This window comes from Thermobia domestica, chromosome 12 (genome assembly GCF_964235325.1).
Source record: "Thermobia domestica chromosome 12, izTheDome1.hap1.1, whole genome shotgun sequence".
In the NCBI taxonomy this organism is placed as follows: domain Eukaryota; kingdom Metazoa; phylum Arthropoda; class Insecta; order Zygentoma; family Lepismatidae; genus Thermobia; species Thermobia domestica.
In genome coordinates, this window is record NC_137465.1 from 210,219,801 (window position 1) to 210,242,847 (window position 23,047).

General features: G+C 36.6%; 1 protein-coding gene across 2 annotated transcripts in view; it reads left to right on the forward strand.

Annotated features, from left to right (window-relative positions):
* Positions 1 to 532: 532 nt before the first annotated feature.
* The window catches only part of mino (glycerol-3-phosphate acyltransferase mino), a 228,361-nt gene continuing 205,846 nt past the window's right edge, over positions 533 to 23,047 (forward strand). The window contains exons 1-2 of one of the 2 annotated variants that reach the window (XM_081734695.1): positions 533 to 816; positions 4,238 to 4,381. The gene's annotated coding sequence lies outside the window, so the exon portion shown is untranslated. The remainder of the gene's footprint in view (positions 817 to 4,237; positions 4,382 to 23,047) is intronic. The other variant, XM_081734696.1, reaches the window with a different exon arrangement.

Here is a 23,047-nt window from a genome sequence, read left to right on the forward strand (position 1 = left end):
GCAGGAGACATATCTTAGTCAAACCCTTTAGTTGGAACTAATCACGCATCAGAACGACTCTGCATAAAGTCCATACAGTTTTGCACACTATTTTGGAGAAAGCAAGGACACATATCGTGGATCAACACAATTTGCTTTTTCTTTCCCGCAGATAATTTGGACGATATTTCTTTCCTTGATATCTTCAAATATTGAAAAGTGTTTGAAGAAATAAATTTAAGTTGCATTTTATAGCAATGTTCTACATTAAATCCGTAGTTTACTGGAACTTCCCATTCTCCCAGCTTATCGACATAAAAGAAACTTTGTTCATTAACTTTGTGGTGGACAAACACCATGCTTGTGGGTTTTCTCGGGGTTCTCCCGTTTCCTCCCACTTTCATCATTCCACCAATTCACTCATCTCTCATTATCACCGTCTCCTTTAGCCTAACAGGCATTTGCGTGGGACGTTAAACTTAAAGATTTCATTTAATGTTTTTTATTCATTAAACTAGTATATTATGACACAAGATCTTGGCAATACTTATTTGAATAAAGTGAAGTTCGAAGTGCGAAGGAAAGCGGAAATTGTGGTGCGTTAAGAGTATGATATGATTTATTTATGTATGTTTTGGAAAAATATGTTAAGTATTTTCATAAGAAAAGTAAAGTGAATGGACTTTAGTGACTAAGAATATTAACTTGAGTGATGTTATTTTTCTAAGACAATTAAAGAAGTCAATTGTGAATTCAAGCAAAAACATCCATTAACATTTCATCAGAATAATGAACCCATTGTGTATCTGCAACATGTTTTGAAATAAATCGTTGGAGGTAAGATACCTTGTTAGAATAAGTGCTATTGTAGTTAAAATTAGGTGTCAAAATCGTGCAGATTAAGAATATCAGGCCACTGTATGATGACTTAATATACCGTAGTTTTCTTGTGCAGATCAAGTTGAGCAGACCACTCGAAATGTTGGAAAATTATAATTCTTTCACTGCTTTCGGGCTTTATGCCGCAGAGTAGATCCAGAATTTTCAGACTAAAAAATGTGAATTTTTTGTCATTTATGAGGATTTTAATTGTCATTACCTTTGAAAGTTTCTTAAAAATTCCTCGGTGCACATTCACTTTAAGAGGACTTGATCATTTTCCGTGTAAATACTGCGTCCGGAAATATGCCATAAAACGTGTAGGATATAGTATACATGAAGCTGCGTCAGTTCCCGAAGGAGCAGGACGCTCATACTTTTAGGGAATATTCATTAAGTATGTACGAACATACAAAGGGGGTAACAAAGCGACTTTTATTTACTTATCGACTGATACGAAAATAATAAATAACGCCTTTATATCTGCATGCATAGTGCCCTTTTACTTTATAACTATGTGTGTATGGGGAGGGGGGAAATTTAACGCATATCGCATGTCTTGTGCAGGCATTTATTCCGAAGTTGGGCGTCCGCTTTCGCCACGTTTTTTCGCTGTTATCTCCTTTGCACACTTTCTGCAATTTGTTACTAGGTTCATTAATCCGTGCTCTTCACAAACTTTTAAAAGATTTTGTTCGTTATCAACGTATTGCTTCACAAATGTTAAAACTGTTATTTCATTACCCTTGTACATTCGCCATGTTGATAACATAAATGTTCATTTCTTTCCCACAATGCAACTGTTTTGTTACCTTGCGCCAAGTAGTTCCCTCCGCTCGCCGTATAGTCCCATGTTTACAACCGCTTATAAATAACAAATAAACAGATTTTTCGAGACTCATATATTATCAAGCGCACAAGCGATCAAATTATCCATTTCTTTCCTGTAAATTTTAAAAATTTTGCTGGAAGCGGACGCCCAATGTTGGAACTTAACCCCTTGTGCACATGGATACTTCTTACTATTGAACTACGTAGAAAATTTATGGTATTTCATGTAGAAGTGGTAATAGAACACAGAAGAAACGCAGATCAGGGGGTTCTCATGTATACTATTACCAATGTGTAAAGAAACAAATCAACATGTGCTAGGTGACCACTAAAAAGAATGCTATCTAACCGCGTTAGAGCAGGATCGCGCCAGGGAGCGCGAGCCCGTCAGCGATGATGAGGATGCACGTAAACAAGGATGTCGCTGAAAACATCGTGTTTATCTTTTTTTAATTTTGCACCGCTCCACTATAAATAATAACGCCTTCTCTATGGACAATTTTGTATCCTCGAAGAAAGTACCTTTCCTTGCCAACTTTTGCACATCAACACGATGTTCCTCCATTTTTTATTTTCAATACCTTCCCACATTTGCCAATTTCAGTAATTCTGCCACTAAACGAAACGTAATAATTCTTTTTTCTTCACCAATAGGTTATAAAACTCACAATCGAAAAGTCACATCAGTTAAATACAATTACATCATTGAATGATGGGAATTAATTTTCTCATTACACCATAATGTCTGACGGCAGCATACCTCTACTCAAAATAGTACCAACACCGAACAGTTTCTAACAATTGACAATAGCACATTACACTTTATTTTGGTTAGCATGAATTTCGTGAAAAATAACTAATTCATCTTTTCTTTCCTGTAAATTTTACTTTTTTTTTTTTTTTTTTTTTTCATATTTCTGGATCTACTCTCCGACAATTAACCTCTAATTTCCATCTTATTGTCGTCCATAGGATTGGCGCTAGGAGACATGACAGTACTCCACTTATACAGTGGCCGATGAACGATGATTTCTAACAGTTTTGCACAAGGCCACGGCGAGCGAGCAGAAGACAGCAGGGCAACCAACCTTAGGCTCAGAACCTGTCGCGTCTCCATGGTAACCACCGCACATTGCCAAACTTTCACTCACTCCCTCTCACTTTCAACGAGGAAGCAGACGATTCTCCGCTTACGCGAGAAGTACATGGCAACACCGTACTCCTCAGTCGTCCTCTCGAGCTGAGCTGTCAGAAATCATCGTTTGCCGGCCAGGGTATAGTAGATGAAGTTCGGCAGGGCGACCAGAAATAATTAATGAAAAACTACAAGTTTTTCCCAGTTTCATATAAATGCAGTATCCGGACATATGCCATGAAAGCAATAGTGCAGAAAACGTAAATCGGCCTGGGCTAGCTTGCCACTAAAAACCAAAAATTTATTTAACCGAGTTAGGCGAGGGTGTTGATGGGTCCGTGCATTTACGCTGGCGTCGTCCGAAGGTAATAGAGCGGTGGCTCAGTGGTAGAGCGTTCACCTCCGGCGCTTGGGGTCCCTGGTTGGATCCCAGCTCGTGCCGTGTCTACGTTGTGGTGGACAAACAACGTGCTCGTGGGTTTTCTCGGGGTTCTCCCGTTTCCTCTCACTTTCTTCATTCATAGTCTCCTTTAGCCTAACCGGCATAACCGTGGGACGTAAAGCTCAAAGATTTCATTTCATTTTTTTTTTTTTTTTTACTTAAGGCACCTAAATGAGAAATACTGTGTTTCCACTATCCTTGCTTACGCACATACCCATCGTCGTTGACGCGTCAGCGCCCTCGGGCTCCCGCGCAGGCTATTACAGGGTGTCTATCGGTCACGAAATCAGAAAACGGTCATGAAAGTCAACAAAAAGTCACGAAATTTAGCTTTTGGGTCACGATTTTTTAAAATCTGTACAAATATAAGTACAGACTGGAAAATTTTGCTGTATAAAACGTCAAAATTAACCACCAAAAATGTTGATGGCCGGCTTTAAACGCTATCAAATCACAAGCAAAGCACGCTTCTATCGCATGCATAAAAATTCAGCCTAACTCGCACCCAAATTCGCTCTTGAGAATGTTACAAAAATTTTATTTTTTGGTAAAGAAAAGGTCACGAAATTTCATTTTGGAATTTTAGTAGACACCCTGAGTATTAGCTTAGCCCTACTCTTACGCGTTTTAGATACAATTCGTGATTTGTGGGGGCCGCCCAGCTCAGTTTGGTTGGTGCTTCTTGCATTATCGTTTTTATGGCATATATTTGCGCGCTGTATTTATTCGCTAACGGTTAAGCCTGCCTAAAGCTAATCTGCGCGAAAGGCGCACGCAAAAACTATTAGACCAGCGTTGAGAGCTATTGCCCTTAGAGTTGTAATATGTTTACGCCTTTAGAACTTTATCTCGCGTCATCCAGATAAACAATATTGACATTTAACAATATTAACTATACACTATTGTGATTTGCACCCTTTTATGACTGAAAATTGTAATCATATTAGCGACTTCTCCGATTTACGTTTCAGGACGTGTGGGAACCTGAGTAAGCTGTATAGTGCAAAAGGTGGCTATTGAGAGTAAGTGGGCGTGAGACGGGTGCTTTTTATAAAGTGACTTCAATTAATTAGTGACTTGAAATTCCTTGGGAAGAGTATAGCGTGCTAAAGCAGGTGAGTAACACAGAGAGTTAGGGTATCGAGTATATATTAGACATTATATAGGTTAGAGTATATATTAGACCTTACTGTGAAAGTCGGAAGTGTGAGTACCGGAAATCGACCGCGAATGTTGGAAATTGCATTCCTATTACCAGCTTTCACCGGTGAATGTCGTTAATCACTGTATCTCTGTTGGTGATTACCAGTAATAGGTTACACTTCTATTTATGACTTCTTTTACGTGGCGAAGTTAAGGCTCTGCAGCCTTCTCCGAGCACTTAACCACGTGCATACATTCTTTTTTTTTTTTTAAAAAAAGCACCAATACATAGAAAATATTAACAATTACAAAAGAAAAGTATTGAACCACAAAAAAAGAGTATACTACTTAAGTAAAAAAAAAAATAATAATAAAATAGTTAAACACTTGAGAACAAAAATTGAAAATAATATACAATAGAGGAAACAAAATTACATGGAAAAACCTAAATTGCATATTGCATATAGCGATACTAGAAGTATGAATATATAAGCTGTACAAATTAACATAGGTTGCCTATTGGTTGTGTGTTCATATATGGGTTATTAATAATCTGGTAAAACGAAGATGACTCATGTGTTACCAGTATCCGTATCTTTACTTGTAGATGTCGGAAAAGGGATGATGAATAGATTGCCGTTCATTTCTCTCTTGATAAATCGTTTCAAAATAAATTTACGAATATATCGATTGTTCAGTGTACACTAGAGATTTTCAAGGAACAAGGCTTTTTTGGGTTCCCCCTTACTACTTAAGATGCCTTATATCTTCTTTACTTATTCTCGTCGCTAGTTTCATTAGAATATGTTCATTGCACCTGTGCTTGCTCACAATGTCTTCGTCACAACTGTTGGGAAATACGGAGCTGATTTTTCGTAAGCGTTTGACGTTGCTTTTAAGCAAAAGTTATCCCAATTCAGAACTTAAGCTTAGTCCACTCTCTGTGCAAATTACATCTCATTTATATACCTCTTATGTATATTGTAAAACGTCGTTGTTAGTAGAGCTAGGTTTAATAAAATCAGAGTCCGGAATAGATTCCCACTACCTGCTTATTTAAAAATCCTCTATAACAATAGTATTTACAGAAAATGCAATTAAATACTAATCTCTAATTTGTAAGGTAGAAATTAGGTAATTCTTGATCGTGCGGTCGCGGACAGGTTATCTACAGAGCCGCGAAGCAGGTTAAGCAGAGTGGCGTAGGAAGCTCCGAAGCAAGCAGTGAGGGGGTTAGAAGTCATAGAACCCCGAAGCTAAATAAGCGACTGTGGTAGGATTTTCAACAGAGCCCCGAACCGTTCTAAGCCAGCAGGAAAGGAATAGCCAAGAGTCCTTAAGCAGACTAGAGGCTTTGGGATAGGTTACTCCTAGTGCTCCAGGCAAGCAAGAGGAAGGAGGCCAGAAAACTGGTGCCAGTCCACTGGTTGCTGTTCAATATATAGGCGTCGCAGAGCAGCGGTGGCGCTGCTGCTGTCCTGTCGTCATGTGACTTGTAGGAGGTGCCGGTGTTTCGTCGTCTGCTACTCGTAGTAATCTCATGTGGTGTAGTACTTCGACATAAATTCATGTGGTGATGTTTACAAACAGGAGCATATCACATTGTTTGTACAGAGAAGTGGCACATTACAATGTTCTGGAAACTGTACATATTTATTTATTTTTTTTAAAAAAAGATTCTCACCCAAGAAGCACTCAAAAATATCTAAATACGAATGTTTCGGCAAAAGGTTATTGCCTTTTTTAGCACATATTTTTTCACAAAACTAAGATTGTGTATGGAACTGCATCTTCTTCCTAATTGCATTGTGATAATGAGGAATTTTGAAGAGGTTTATAATAGTGTAGTAGTAACACTTGTCTTCCACCCATCACCTTATTAGTGGTGTGAAGTTAAACAGTTGAAAATGTGAGATTGGGGAGCAGTGTTCTTTGAATTTTAATTATTAATCAGCTATATAAGACTCCGGAAGTAGAGCAACTTCCATTCTAATGCTCGATCTATTCTTTTGATTCCTTTCGAAGTGAATGAATTCGGCACTGGAATCGAAACATTGAATCTTTAAAAGAAACAGCACATTGGTAAAAATTAAACTTTTATTGCTTGAAACAAATGGAATAAAAGTTATCTAATGAGTCAATTATTGTATGCAACAATTAGTACATAAAAAGTTTTATTTTTTCACTTTCAAGCAGGATGGAAAAATCATGACTTTTTATAAAATCATTTCTGTTCATTTTTTGATTTAAATCACGTCTTTCTTCTCATATAATACAAGTCGCGAACTGAAGAAAAACATTCTAGGAATTAGTATTAAATGTTAATTATGTTATTTAAGTGAAACCTGTTTCAATCCCAATGTTTCTTAAGCATTAGAGAAAGAAGTACAGCAGTGTTTATCAACATAGCACTTTTTCACAAAAGTTATTAATATTCGGCAGGGACATTAAAAAAAAAAAAAAAAAAAAAAAAAAAAAAAAAAAAAAAAAAAAAAAAAAAACCGGGTGGTCCATTAGAAGCTTGCGGCACCAAATACGTATAAAAGACGTAAATTTCGTCTGAAGTTATGTACAGGTAAAATGTTTAAAATTTTTGTTTCGGCAGGAGATCGGACCCCCCTAAATACGCCCCTATTATTTGGAAACAATCAAGCAGACACACACACACAAGAATTTTCGTCTTAAATATCGAATGTCGATTTCCCCGGTGGAGCAGTGATTAAGCTCATCACCTTGTGTCAAGAGGGTTTTGAGTTCGAATCCCGGTGGGTGTTAAAATAGTTAGGAATATATATTAAACTACAGGTCCCTAGCAGTGTTCAATTCAGACTTTGTAGTCAGTGGATCACTAATAAGGTTCGAGGGGGGTCGAATACCTTACTTCATACATACACATACCTTAACTTATGTAACTTTTTATGCAACTCAGGGAGGTAGCACTAAAACCTAGAGGGAGTCTTTGCCCCTCTCAGATATAGCCGAATTCAACTACGATCCCTAGTCTCTACATTAGTACATCTTCACCCGGTGCAAAGCAGTGGCAAAGACAAACCACCAAGCTTTACCTTGTCCAGGGGCTTTGGACAGTACACCAATCATAATTATGTCGAGAGAAAATTAATTGTTAAAAAACCCTAAAGCTAACACAGCTGAATATAAACCAAGTGAGAAGCAAACCTAAATTTATTTACTTTCTCCAGTGATTTAATACATATAAAATGCATAATTTTCACCTAAAGCTGAGCGGATCGGACCTTCCTCTAAATACGCCCATATTATCTGGAAACAAACCCACAAAAGAATTCCCGTCTTAAATGTGAAATGGTGATTTACCCGGTGGAATAGTTAACAATTTACAAGCCCTATGTTACGAAGAGAAGAAATCAGGATTGCCCCATTACTAATGTTCTTAATATTAGGATATATATGTAGAGCTAATACAACACGCTAAAAGTGGCAGTGAATTAAGTGGCTAAGTGCCGAAGCCGAAACAGAAATTTGTCTGTACTCTGTAACATGAATAAAACTAAATGAAAAAGTAAAAATATACCAAATTTTATAAGCATTTTTTGTACATACATTTTGAATTAATTACAAAATATATTGTACTTAGGGACTTAGGCCAGATATTTTTTAGAAGCCTAGCACATAAGTTGATCTAGACTTCAGTCCGATATGATTCAACTGCTCTAAAATTTGATATTTTATATTTATATAATCTGACTGGTTTACAATTATATTTTTGCTTCTTATGATTATTATCTTCCATAATAATAATAATATATTTTATTGCACTTAACACCCAAAGGCAATTACAAAGTACAAAATTTTATATACAATCATCAAAGGATGAGCAACATCAAACATACATATAACTAGTATTTAAACATGAAAATTACAATAAGTATACCCTTTTTTCCTTCTTCAGGTTATAACATACAAAAACAATCTACAATTTATCAATTAACATCTCAAAACACTTTCGCTTGAAAGTCTTAAATTTATACTAAAATATATCTAAACCCATAGTCCCAATTCTATTACCCGCATCACATAATTTATACAGTGGAGAATTTTTGTTAGTACTTATTCTATTATGAGGCATGTAAAAAGTATTTCTTCCTCTTAGATTTTGTCGAGGAATATAAAAAGGTAATCTGCCTAATAAAAACATATTATCTTCCCTATTGTCAATTAATTTTTTAAGATATAACACTATTTGTATAAACCTCCTTTTTTCTAGTGACAACAATTTAAATTTTTTAAGAAGAACTTCGTAAGAAATATATTGTGTTTCTATACCAAATATTTTATAGGCAGTGTATTTCAATAATTTGTTTTGAACTTTCTCAATTTGTTGTTTTTGACACTGATAAAAAGGATCCCAAACTATAGATGCATATTCTAATTTTGATCGTACAAATGCATTATATAACGATAATATAGTTCTAGTATCTTTAAAATAATGACTTGACCTTTTTATAAAACCGAGCATTTTAAAAGCTTCATTAGTTATTATATTTATATGGTGTTTGAATTTCAAATTCATGTCAAACCAAACCCCTAGATCTCTTATAATTTCCTTTCTTTTTAACCTCTGATTTCCTATAATATATTCAAACAATATTTGTTTTTTGTTGAGTGTATAAGTCATTACATAACATTTAGAAATATTCAGTTGGAATTTGTTTTTCATACACCACTCACTTAGTCTATTTATATCCGACTGTAATGTATTACAATCCCTCTCTGTTTGAATTTCATTATATAATTTGGTGTCGTCTGCAAATATCAGGCATGATGTATGTTTAAAAGCTTCTGGTAGATCATTAATTATTATCAGAAAAAGTAAAGGACCTAAATTTGATCCTTGAGGTACCCCTGAATATACTGAATATTGTTTAGATTTGATATTATTAAAGATTACATATTGCATTCTTTCAGTTAAATATGAATGAAACAATTTAATTAAATCCCTCGATATACCAAACATTCTCAGCTTTCTAAGAAGTACATCATGGTCAACCAAGTCGAAAGCTCGTTTAAAATCTGTATATATTACATCTACTTGTGTCCCTCTACTGAAAGAGTCATTAATTACTTGATTCATAATCAATAAATTTGAAGTAGTTGATCGATTACACCTAAAGCCATATTGATGATCAGACAAATATCTAGAAACATGATTAAATAGATGTTTATAAATAACTGCTTCAAATATTTTAGCAGGAGAAGGTATCAGATTAATTGGTCTATGATCTTCTATCAATCTTACTGGATTAACTTTAGGAACTGGGCATACCGCTGAAATTTTAAATTTTGCTGGAAATTTTCCTTGATGCAAAGACAAATTGAACAAATAAGTCAATGGTTTGATGAGGAATTCTTTACAGCCCTTAAAAATATAAGATGGTATACTATCATGACCAAATGATCTTTTACTTTTTATTTTATTTATTGCTGCTTCAACTTCAAGTTCATATATCTTATCTAAAACCATTATATCTGCAGATGAAGGTGTTGTAATTGAGTATATTTAAGATAAATCTATATTAGGTCGTTCTGAACTATAAACGGATTGAAAATGTGTGGCAAAGGCTTCACATTTTAATTTATTATCGATAATTTTATCGTTGTTGTACTCAAGAACAGAATGTTTGTTAGTCAAATTTGGACATCTTCTACTATTTACATATCTCCAGAATACCTTAGGTTCTTTAATGATGTTCTCTTCTATTTTCTGATTATAATTTTTATAAGCCAGTTCAATACTAGACTTAATTTGTTTCCTAATATCAACAAAACGTATATAATCGGAATAGCGTTTAGAATTGTTAAATGCACGTCTAAGACGATTTTTCTTCTTTAAGTTTTTAATTATTTCAGCAGTAAACCAAGGCGGGTATAAATGCTTACTCTTTGACTTTTTAGGTGCACTTTCATCAAGTACTTTATATAATTCAGAATAAAAGTAATTAACACCTTCATCTACATCTTTAATTACATACAACGAATCCCATTTTTTAATCTTCAAAAGCTGATATAACTTTAGAAAATCACATTTGTTAAAATCATAAACCGCATCACCAAGCTCCCTATATATTTTGCAACTTTTTAGGAATTGAATACTAATATTCAAGCACGGGTGATGTCTATCTTGTTGAACAAAGTAAACGTCAGATTCAAACACTTCAACATTGGGTGAATTACTGAACACAACACCCAAAATTCTGTCGTTTACATTTTTAACAGTATTCAACTGTGAAAAATTTAAGAAGTTTAATTTATGCAAAACATTAATTTCTAAAGTACTTAATGTTACAGAATAATTTCCATTCATATATTCTGTTAGCAGCCCAAGATTGAAATCACCTATTATTAAAACATTTTGGGACAGTGATAATTCTTTGAATCTTTCAATGTTCTTAAGAAATTCCAAATAATGTTCCTCTTTACTGTATGGAGGAAAATATATTACACAAATGTATATATAGTTTGATCCTGATATTTCTATCCTAACCCACAAATCTTCATAGTCCGTTAACTCAAATTTACTTATTCTCTCTGACGTATATTTATTTTTAACGACCAAGACCACACCTCCCCCTCCCCCACACTTCCCCCAAACGCGTTTTCCAGAAGAGTTGCCTATTTCTAGGGGATAAGTTAACATTTATAAAAATCTTTTGATCATCACTTCCAGAAACTACGTTGTTACTAACTAATCCTGAATTTCTTTTACCTAGCCAACTATCCCTCACAGATCGTGTCTTGAACTGTACAATTATTGCTTTCCTCTTATTTTTACCACTACCATTTGATATACGATGTACAACATCAATATCTTGTTCTTCACAATTTAGTCGTAATTTCCCTGCCAAATCAATTACTATATCCTTTAAGTTCTCACCAACACGCTCTTGAATTCCATGAATTTCAATGTTTCTGTTACGCCCGTATTGGTTAAGATCATTTAACTCCATGGCCTGTTGTTCTATTTGATTTTTCAACATTACATTTTCCGCTTTTAGTTTTGTGATTTCTTTGTCCCGTTTAATATTTTCCGTCACCTCTACTTCAAATTTTTTTTAGCAATTCATCATATTTATTGGACATGAACTGAACACTGGTTGTAAGATGTGCAATCTGATCACACAATTCATCAAGTTTTATTGCTATATCTGTAATTTTAGTAGGATTATTAGTTGATTTTGAAACAGAGGGAACTTTAGCTCCAATTAAGGCTGCATTATTGACAAATGTAGCCTCAGTATTTTCGGTTATAACATAATTTTTGCACTCATTACAAAGCCATTCTCTAATGATGCCTGATTGTTTCAGATCAGTATATATTTCTACCGACATATTATAACACGATATATGAAACAGTTTATTGCAGTTCTTTTTTGAGCACTGTAGTGCATCATCATAACGATTTATTTTCAAGTTGCATCTCGAACAGGATGACATTGTAATTGTATACAAAGTAAATATCAGGATTCAAAATGGCGGTTAATAACAGTACTGTAAACTAGACCTCCAGGAACTGGCAACCTGCTAACCGGAACAAAACACTATCACAATGCAATGTAAACAAAACACTGATTCAAATAAGTCCTCTTAATTATCACGATATTATCGACGTTCCTTTTAATGTAACGTGGTATTGTTACTAACTTGTTGATTATTTAGTACAATAATAATAGTTTATTTATACGAATCTTATTCTTCACTTACGTATATACTCCACTTCCTTCACCAGCCTTCCAGCGCCAAGCAACCAGCCTCAATGGAATGTTTGTTTACAAGTAGAAGTCACCAAATTTTCAGTTCTTGGGATTAATCTCACCTCTATATCATAATCATATACTGTTGTTATAATCAGTAACACTTCATGTTCACCTCACTCTCTTCGGTAATAAAAAAAAAAGAACAGGATAATTTACTGAAACACAAAATAACACGGAGCTCGCACTCCACACATCCTCTGACCAACACAATCCACAATGATCTCTGGAAATAAACGCAAATACATAAGAATTTTTGTCTTGAATATCGAATGGTGATTTTCCTGGTGGAGCAGTGGTTAAGCTCATCACCTTGTACCAATAAGGTTTCGAGTTCGAACACTGGTGAATAGTAAAGTGGTTAGAAATCTGCATTAAACTATAGGCTTAGCAGTGTTGAATTCAGACTTTATACTCAGTGGGGTACTAATAAGATTCAGGGGGGGATCGAACACCTTTACTTCATACACACACCTTAACTTACGTAACTTTTTATCAACTCAGGAGGCGACACCAGAACAGTAACGAGATTTCACGTATTTTCACTTCAAATTAATTTATTTCGGAATTTGATTTAAATCAACGATTTTTATTGAAAACAATCACGTGATTAAAATCGTGATTTAAATCAGACTGATTTAACTCAACCCACCATGCTTTCAAGCGAAAAAAAATAAAAGCTAATTTTTTACCGGCGTGACTTTTATCATTTCGGCAGAATCAGAGACGGATCGCTTCAGAGAAGTTTACGGAATGAGATGGATCGAATTCAGTGATGGATTGAGATTGACATGATCAAGCTCTTCTGATCTTTATATGACACCAAGAAATGAACGAAACCTTCTTACCGGCGTGACTTTTATCATTTCGGCAGAATCAGAGACGGATCGCTTCAGAGAAGTTTACGGAATGAGATGGATCGAATTCAGTGATGGATTGAGATTGACATGATCAAGCGGCGTGACTTTTATCATTTCGGCAGAATCAGAGAAGTTTACGGAATGAGATGGATCGAATTCAGTGATGGATTGAGATTGACATGATCAAGCTCTTCTGATCTTTATATGACACCAAGAAATGAACGAAACCTTCTTATGTGTATAAACATCAACATTTCTTTGTTCGCTTCGCAGTTCCTCATTACTTTCACACCTAACTTCACGAATTCCTACCAAATATAGATTTTAGTTCGAACGCCACTTTTTGCAAGGTATCCAGAAAAGTTCTTGCCGTTTTTGACGTCCTATTAATAGTGCACTCACACAGAGGAAGTGGCGCATGTACCTGCCAAGCAATCGGGAGTTAGTCGGACCATCTATTTTGAGTAATGTAGGAACTTAGCGCACATGCAGCAGTCATAGCTCGTCCAGTGTCGAAGTGAAATTGAAATATCGAAGCAGCTTGTTTACGTGTGTTTGTTGTATGACTTTAAAGTGGGCATGTTAGCTGCCGCATCAAGTTACCGCATATGCCAAGCATTTAGGGAGAATACTGTGAAAGAACACCCCGCTAGGCATTGGTTCCAGAAATTCCATGTGAGCCTTTCGGATGAACTTCGCAGTGAACGATTGCATGTGTTGGATGACGAAGGCAGTAGACTAACGCCTGGTGAACTTACAGAAAGGTTCTATATTTCCGCTAAAACAGTCGGACTGGACCTGTATGGAACAAGCAAGTGGGTACCTCACACGTTATCGGCAGCCAACAAGCAACAACGAGTGACAGATTGTTTGCGTATTTGGTCACTCGGCACCTGAACACACCCAGCTGTGATCGCTTGTTCAATAGTGACTAAAAGTGGGTCTCCTATGACACTCTCAAGCGTACCGGACATTTGTTGTTGCCAAGTGACCCTGTTCCTCACACTTCAAGACCACCTCCGCACCCAAAAAAGGTTATGCTCTCTGTATGGTGGAATTGTCGGCAAGTTGTACATTACAAGCTCCTTCCACTTGGTCACACCATCACTGCTGGTCTCTACTCTCGTCAGTTGCAAAGGGTGGACTGTGCATTGCGGCAGTAGGAGACGACATTGGTGAATTGCAGGGGTGTGCTGTTTCTGGACGAAAGTTCCAAGCCACTTGTGTCAAAGAGGATCCGGGAGAACCTTCAGCAACTTAGCTGCGAGACACTATGCAATACACCATAATCATCGAATCTTGAGCCAACAGGTTACCACCTATTACATTCACTAGACAACCACCTCCGTGGAAGATCAGCCACAAATTGGAGACTTGCGGAACGAACTCACGGACGTCTTTGCACCCGTGACCTTCGAGTTTTATCACCAGAGTATTGTGCAACTTCAGGAACGTTGGCAAAAGGTGTTGGATGCTGATGAAGATTACTGTACTTCGAAACCTGAAGGTACGTACCGTTCACTGGATTGCTTTTTGTATATCACTGCTCTAGAATGGCAAGAACTTTGTGGATTTCTAATTGTTCTGACTTTAATAGAATGCGTACATTCCTTGTACCTTACCGTCTAGTTCGTTTGCTCATGCGTGTCGTTTTTCCTTGAATAATTGATTCGTTAAGGAACTTAACGTTCCTTGCAAGTCTCGAGGCTATGTGACAAGTTCGAGTTTTTAAAGTGGGATCCGGATCAGTACTTGAGTTTGCATCCCAGGTAAATATCCCATCGGAAATCGAACCAAGGACCACGGGTACACAAAGCACAAACGCTATCAATTGGTCACGAAGGGTCGCTTATATCGTTTTTCTTTCTAGCCAACTTTTTCAAATTGTTAAATTTCTGGCCTAATAATCTTTCCCAATACGAACGCGGGGAGGACGAGGGATTTTAAAGTACGATATATATTGTCACTGCGAAATACCATTCTGCATAGTTCCCTCTTTTCGGTAGGTTAGTGAAAATAGTGTGATAGTTTCCAGTTGCTTTCCAAATAGCTTTATCCCAGCCTGAAATTAATGTCAAAGTTGCCTTATGGGTCATTACGACTTTGCCACCTTGAGTATTGGAAAATCTATTACTTTCTCCTAGGACGCCTTTCGTCTGTGGATATAATTTAAAGTAGTTCCTTGTGGACTGTCATTCTGGTAGCGATCGACCATCGACATATCTCTAAACTTCATTCTAGCTCTTATACTCAATAGACAAAAGTGTTTTGGTAAAGATGGTGTCGATTGGGGAAGTCGGTATGGTGCGATTGACTTGCTCATGTATTAATCTCTTTTTATGTTTCTTTTGCCTTTTACTGTACTGCTCCAAATTAGTCTATGTTTATCCTTTTTTTTTTTTTTTTTTTTAATTTACCTTTAAACCAAATTGTCTTATTCCCAAACAGTGGCGACGAAACCGACTCTGAAGCCTCTCGCATAACTAAAACAGAGTCCCATGCGAATAGTTTGATAATTTGGTGATAATTGGGCTAAAGCGTGCCGCCCCTTTTCTCTGCAGGTCTGCGGGTTTGTTATCGCCGCAGTTGTTCCCAAGAGTCCTTGTCCGAAAGAATCGATATAGGAAAATGAAGCAGTAAACTTCGCATTGGAAGCTGACGAATTTCGATTTTCGAACACCGATTCTGTTCTCAATTAGTTGTGTTTATACTCATAAGATGCCAGCACGGGTTGCAAATAGTGCTGCACTCTGGTAGTTGCGCTGGTAACTAGAAAGATATTCGACTTCTTGAATCTTTGGCATTGAGTGACCTCAAGATCATTACATAATACTGTAGCTCATGTGTAAGCGGATGTTACCAATTGATTTTGATAACTCGAGGATCTTTTTAAAAAATGAGGTGTCTTTAGTTACAGGCTTCAGGAATTCGACATATGCTGTACTTCTTTTTTTGATAATAAATAAATGCAACCTTAGAACTACATCCGGTTTCATGTTCATATAGTATAACACTTGTGTGAAAGTTGAAGAGGGTTAAGTAATCTGAACATGTAATGTTATATTATTTCAAATGGTATTAACTCATGGTTGTATGGTGTGTAAACTCATTTAAAAGAAAAAAATGTCAGGGTCCTGAACAATGTCACAGGACAAACAGTTTTGAGGCTTGAACAAAAATAGTTGAAAGACGTAAATTTTGTAAACATTATTAACGTTTAATGAAAAAAAAAAAAAAATCTCCAAAGGCGATATATATACTATATGGTGATACTAAATCTTTCATGCGTAGTATTCGAGAATATCGGGAAAACTATTATTTTGTAAACCTAAAATTTGATGCCGTAGGATTACCTATTAAGATGAAACAGAGTATGCCTTCATTAAGCTTTTTATTCTAAGTACCCGGCTCTTTGAGGCGATCGCAAAGCGTATTTATTGCTCATGTGTACGATTGGAATACGCTGTCCATGTATTTAAATGTAGATGGCTAATCATAAACGCGAAAGCAATAAAAACGCGGAGAAAACGTCAGCTGGAGCGTATTTGGTACATTTCTGAACAATAGACCGCCTGCTGTTTAAAAGATTTCAAAAGGAAGGAAAAAAAATTAGGAAAGACGTGTTGTCAGGCAAAGGGATTGTAGCAAGAAACAGCTGCTTGGAAGATGGTTTGTGCAGAGTATTGGAACTCTGCTATTACACACCTTTACCTGGCAAAAAGACCCGGAAACCCTGACTGGTTCACAGTATGATTTACAACTCTGCTGAAAGTAAAATTACTGAATAGCCACCTTGGCCACGTTCGCTACAGGGGGTAACGCTTTCTCAAATAGCCTAAGTCTAACACTAGCAAGGGGGACACGTGGTTCAGTGGCAGAGCGCTTACCTCTAGTGCGTGGGGTCCCTGATTCGATCCCCGGACAAATAAGTTTGTGGTGCATAATATCGTGTCCGTGAATTTTCTCGGGGTACTCCCGTTTCCTCCCACTTCCCCATTCCATCACCATTCACATGTCTTAATCATTGTCCCTCTTAGCCTAAATCGTAGGACGTTAAACTCAAATATGTCGTTTCATTTTCATTCCTGACAGTAACAAGATGACGTCACACACTGTGGTTAATAAGGTGCAACTCAAATTTTAATTTTTGTTTAAATACAATAATACCCAAAGATTAGACATGAGTGAATTGAAAGATAACGTCGAGCTAAACAACATGGCATGCTTAAGTAGTGGCGTACGCAGAAATTCGTCAAAAGAGTTTCAAGCTGCCAGGTTAATGTAATTTGAGGTGTTTCTACACATTCCGTAATAAGCTAGATACTTATTTTCGCATATATCGTCCTCAAGAGGGTTAAAACCTCGAACCCCTCCTTGCGTACGCCACTGACAGGTACACTCATCTCCAAAATTATTGTTGCATGTCTATAAATATGTTGTTGTAGGAATATAATTTGATAACGAATTCACCCGGTATTTCTTATAATGTTAGTATATGTATAATCGGCAAAGACATGTATGTGACAAATTTCATGTCAAAAGAGCAGAAAATAAGAAGAATAAAACTTTCTTGTCCATTTAGCAAAATTTTGTTTTACTCATTCTAATTTTCGTATTTACAATTCTTTTCCTGTGAAATTTACCACAAATATACATTTCCCGTTTATACACATAGTATCAGTATTAAAAGTAAACTGTAAAATCATTATCACATTTTATTTTTACAAGAATGCAGCTATAGATATGCGATAATCATTTTGGACATGAGTGTACATTGTAACGCGTAGTGTTCTAGGAAACGGAGAAAAAAATTATGGTGCTGAAAAGTGTCGTTATAATTTTTATTCTTATTCCCGGGTAGGGACGTCATTCTTTATATATGACGGGTTAACATGGCCATAGCTGCCGAAAGCCTAGAAATCTAGTTTCTAATCATAATCCCGAACAAATTGTATACTACTTGTAATTCAGTAACCAAAAGTATATATATATGTATGTATATAAACTAATTTATTCAAAGTAACCTTTCAAGACCATATCCGTTGGGGGACATCGAAGGTCGAACTTGTCATGCTATATTTTCTTGAATATTCTTTCTGTTAGCAGAATAATTGTTTGAATAATAAAGAGGGATACAACGTTCATCTCTAGGGGTAGCGAGTCCCTGATTCGATCCCAGAACATACAAGTTTGTGAGACAGCGTGTCCGTTTTTTTTTCGGGGGGGGGGTCTCATTTGCTTTCACATTCTGGTTTCACCAACTGGTCATGATTCACTTTCATTAAAGGGTCCGCGGTGGCTCAGTGGTAGAGCGTTCACCTCTGGTGCATGGGGTCCCGGATTCAAACCCCTGCTCCCGCCAAGTGAAGTTTGTGGTGGACAAACACCGTGTGCGTGGGTTTTCTCCTGGTTCTCCCGTTTCCTCCCACTTTCTTCATTTCACCATTTCATTCATTTCTCATAATCACCTCTGCTTTAGCCTAACCGGCATAACTGTGGGACGTAAAACTTAAAGATTTCATTTCATTTTTTTTTTTTTTCACTTTCATTAACCCATCGAAACCCTAGCCTGAGCTAGATTCAGTCGGCATAAAATGTTTTCTGGTTCCATGTTTAAATGTAACCTGGGGATCCGTTTGTGAATGTTTCGGATCATATGGACGTCGGCAAGTCGGATTTGGGTTCGTTTATTTCTTTCTGTGTAAGATATCCATGAGAGAAAAAAACTATTTTCAGAGTATAACAAATGTTTCTGCTTATATTCAATACGTTCATGACAAAAATGATTTCCTCGTAAACTGTGCCTGAACCACCAGTTTCTAGTGACTGCGAAGATTCATGAAGCCTGGACTCTACCCCCCCCCCCCTTCGCCAGAACGAAGTGCTTTTCTTCAGGTGTGATGCTACTGGTGTTCGATAAGGCTGAAGACCTATCGAACTTCGGGAGTGAAAATTTATCGAGTTGTCATCGGTTACTCGAAACCGTTCGAGTATTTGAAATTATCGAAGTTTCGGGTATTATCAAAATTTCGAGTATTATCGAAGTTTCGTGTATTATCGAAATTTCGAGTATTATCGAAGTTTCGGGTATTATCGAAATTTCGAGTTTTACCGAAGTTTCGGGTATTATCGAAATTTCGAGTATTATCGAAGTTTCGAGTATTATCGAAATTTCGAGTATTATCGAAGTTTCAGGTATTATCGAAATTTCGAGTATTATCGAAGTTTTGGGTATTATCGACATTTCGAGTATTTTCGAAGTTTCGGATATTATCGACATTTCGAGTATTATCGAAGTTTCGGGTATTATCAAAAGTAGTGCTGAACAGTTGGGTTCCTTCACCTCTCCAATGATTTCTTCTTGCAGCCAAACTAGTCAAACAACTTTTTTCATCTGATAAGTTATTGCAAAGTTGTATTTGTCGAAATCATATGTAAAATTATTTTTCTGCCTGTCCCGTTATTGGCGTATTGGCGCAATCGGCAAAGTGACTTATTAGTAGTCTAATGTTGTCTTGGATTCCAATTCCATTCGTGTGATGCATGTTTTCTCTTCCTCTTTCTCTCTTCTGACAGACTGCTTAAACCTTGTACAGATTTGTGGGGAAAAAACTTTTCCTTCACTACATTGCTGTGAGAAGTTTTAAAATGAACACTCTGCATATATGTAATACATATTATATACAACTATGATAACCTCGAATACATAGTTTCTTTCGAACACTCCGATAATCCCGAACTTTTCTAAATATTCAAGCGACTCGACAAATGCGATCATATTGATATATTTCTGTATTTGCTGCTTTCAAACAATTCGAGATTCTCGAACATTTCGAGTGTCTCGAAGTTGTCTAATGTTTCTTACATTTCGAGTGCCTCGAACATTTCGAGAGTCCCGAACATTTCGGGAGTCTCGATCATTTCGAGAGTCTCGATCATTTCGGGAGTCTCGAAAGTTCGATAATTCGATAAAATTAGAATACTTTATCGATGAAACGGTTTTGAAATTTTATCGAATTGTTATCGATTACTCGATTATCGGAACAGCCCTATGTGATGCATGGGAAGAATTCGGTACGATTCATGGAGCTGCGTTTCGGGGATGCACAATTGAGAAAAAGTGAAACAGTAGAAGTGTACCAACAACAGTGCCGAACTTAGAGGAAATGGCAAACGAGAAAAAAAAGCTCTTAAAGACTTACAATACAAATACTAACAATTATTCTAATTAAGCAATAACAATCATAAGAGCAAAAGTATAAAACCACAATAGCACACACCACAATAATAAAACTTAGCGGCTGTCCATCGACACTGTACCCTCTGGAGATGTTCTCCGTGTAGCACGAGATGACACTACCAGAATTTCATGGATGGGGGTTGATCAGGACACACCCTCGCGTTCTATTGGGTGGTGAAATTGGTAAATCTGGGATAAGTTTCACTATGGCCCTAATCAATGAATAAACACCTGGGTCTCAAAGTATTAATCATCCATCTCTTGTAGCTTAAAGGCAGGCCCGCAACCAGCCACAAAGGTTTGGGGGGGCATGAATATGTTAAGGGTTCAAGTCATCAAATATTCTCTTACAAATATCTAAATTGTGTTTTTTGGATTAATAATAGATTTTTTTAAATTGAGATCTGGAGGGGCCACGAAAAGTGTAGGGGGACCAGCTCCCCCTAGGCCCGTCTGGTTGCGGGCCTGCTTAAAGGTCATAAACGTAAATCTAAGATTGTAATTTCATTCGATTGAATTGTTCAAACAATTATAACAAGTTTTTATTCGAATAACAAATATTCAGAGAATCAATTATTTGAATATCCTTCTTCCAATTAGAAAAGAAGAACGTCTCAGTCTGTGAGCACATTCGCCACTTCGTTACGCCGTATGTGCACTGACTGTCTGACACCAACTAATGGCACTGACTGGCATTCAATGTTTGTACATTTAAAACTATTGTGGCGATTTAACTGCAAATTTAAAACTTCACTGTTTCAATGTAGTTATTTCAAAATAGGACAAGGACCGTAATTATATTTATTCAATGATTATTATAATTATTTTGCTTTTAATAACACATATGTAAACAAGTGGCGGAACCAGGGAGGCAATCGCCCTCCCCCAGAAGAAACTTTGTTTTAATTTTGTATATAAATAAAACCCATCCCAGAGTTTGGAGCTCTAGAAAGTAGCTCTAAGTAGCAGTATTACAACCCACCGTCCCCTCAGAAGTCCGTCCTGGATCCGCCCGTGATATAAACAGAGATTACACACACTGATTGATCAACTCAAAAAGTTTTTTTCCTAACTTATTATAAATGTTTAATATGCGATCCACAAATCAAATGACACACATCTAGCTTATAATCAAGTTCCAGTCAAACTCTTCCTAGCATGTCAGGATCGATATCGGACATAGCTGCATTGATGCGCTCATGCAATTATTCAACCACAGTTGTAGCAAGTGGCGGGCAGAAATACGCGATTTTTGATGAACCGCCAGAGAAGGAAATCGCATGGGGTGAGGTCTGGGAATGTGGTGGCTATTTCAAACACACACAACGTTTTCTGGTGGCCTGTAGAAGCCATATTGCTCACTTCGACCAAACTGCTTCCTGGTGAACATCTGCGTAACCACACCTCTGTAATACAAAGAAGAAAAAAACTTTATGAGATTATATTCGAGAAAAAGGTATATTGGCAAGGAAAGTTCATTACTCTTCGAATAATATACTAGCGAAATCGAGGACATCATTTTGATTCACCCTGTATTTTGAAACTATTTATTTGCAACTTAAATTGTACTGTTTTCATTATTTATTATTTCAAAATGGATTTGGATAGTGCTAAACGTGAAGGTGTTTTTTCTGCTTTTTGTTAAAAGACGGCTTATTGTAACTATATTCAGATTTGTGCATTAATATTTATGTAACCACAGATTACTTGATGGTCAAATTAAGATAAATAGTTAAATATAAACCATTGCATCTTTTAATTAATGTCGATTTAAATGTTTAATGTATAGCAAGAAGGCTTGGGAGGGAACAGCTAGTTTGAATAATGAGTCTTGAATGTTAATAGAGCTCCTTCGTGGCTAACTTGTTAGCGTATGCGTCTTGGCGTGGGAAACCCTGGATCGAGTCCGGGAGGGAGCTCACGTTTGGATCCCACGTTAAGCTTTAGGTCCACATCTCGTATAGCCTCGCTGTTGAAAGGAACGCTAGAATCAATCAGTCGAATCTTAACAGCACTAGTGAGAATCATGGAGTAATTTTAAAAGAGTTACTATTTTTCAAGATATGCATACCCAAGATTATATTTTGGAGTGCGTAATGTGTCATTTCAGGGTGGGCATACCTGGGATTGAGGCCTTCATAAGGCTCAATTTACAATCGCCACTGTAGGAAGTTGAATTTTGTCTCGCAATTACGCGTACGGGATCCTTATTACTTCTAAATAATTATTTATTAATTATATGGTATGTCAGTGGTTGCCAACGTGGGGGTTAACGTCACCAGGGGACGTTCTCGTTTTCAAAGTGGGCGCTGGAACAAAAAAGGACGACTTACTATTTATGGTGTGTTTGAGAGACAATAGAACAAAATTTTGTATTCATTTATAAAATATTTAACATGCAAAAATTAGTTTGTGATTGTTTAGTATTTCTTTAGTAGAGCATTCACTTCTGGCGCGCGGGGTTCCTGGTTCCATCCCAGCTCGCGCCAAGTGACAAACACCGTGTGTGTGGGTTTTTCTCGGAGTTCTCCCGTTTTCTCCCATTTTATTCATTCTACCATTGCTCTCATTTCTCATCATCACCGTCTTCTTAGCTTAGCTTGCATAACTATATTACGTTAAACTGAAAGATTTCCTTTCTTTTAGTATTGCTTTTACAGCCACTTCATAAAATCTAAATTTTTGCTGCATTTATATCCTGAGTTTTACATCAATTTTGTTCGGTTATTGAGGGTGCTTACTTCTGGTATG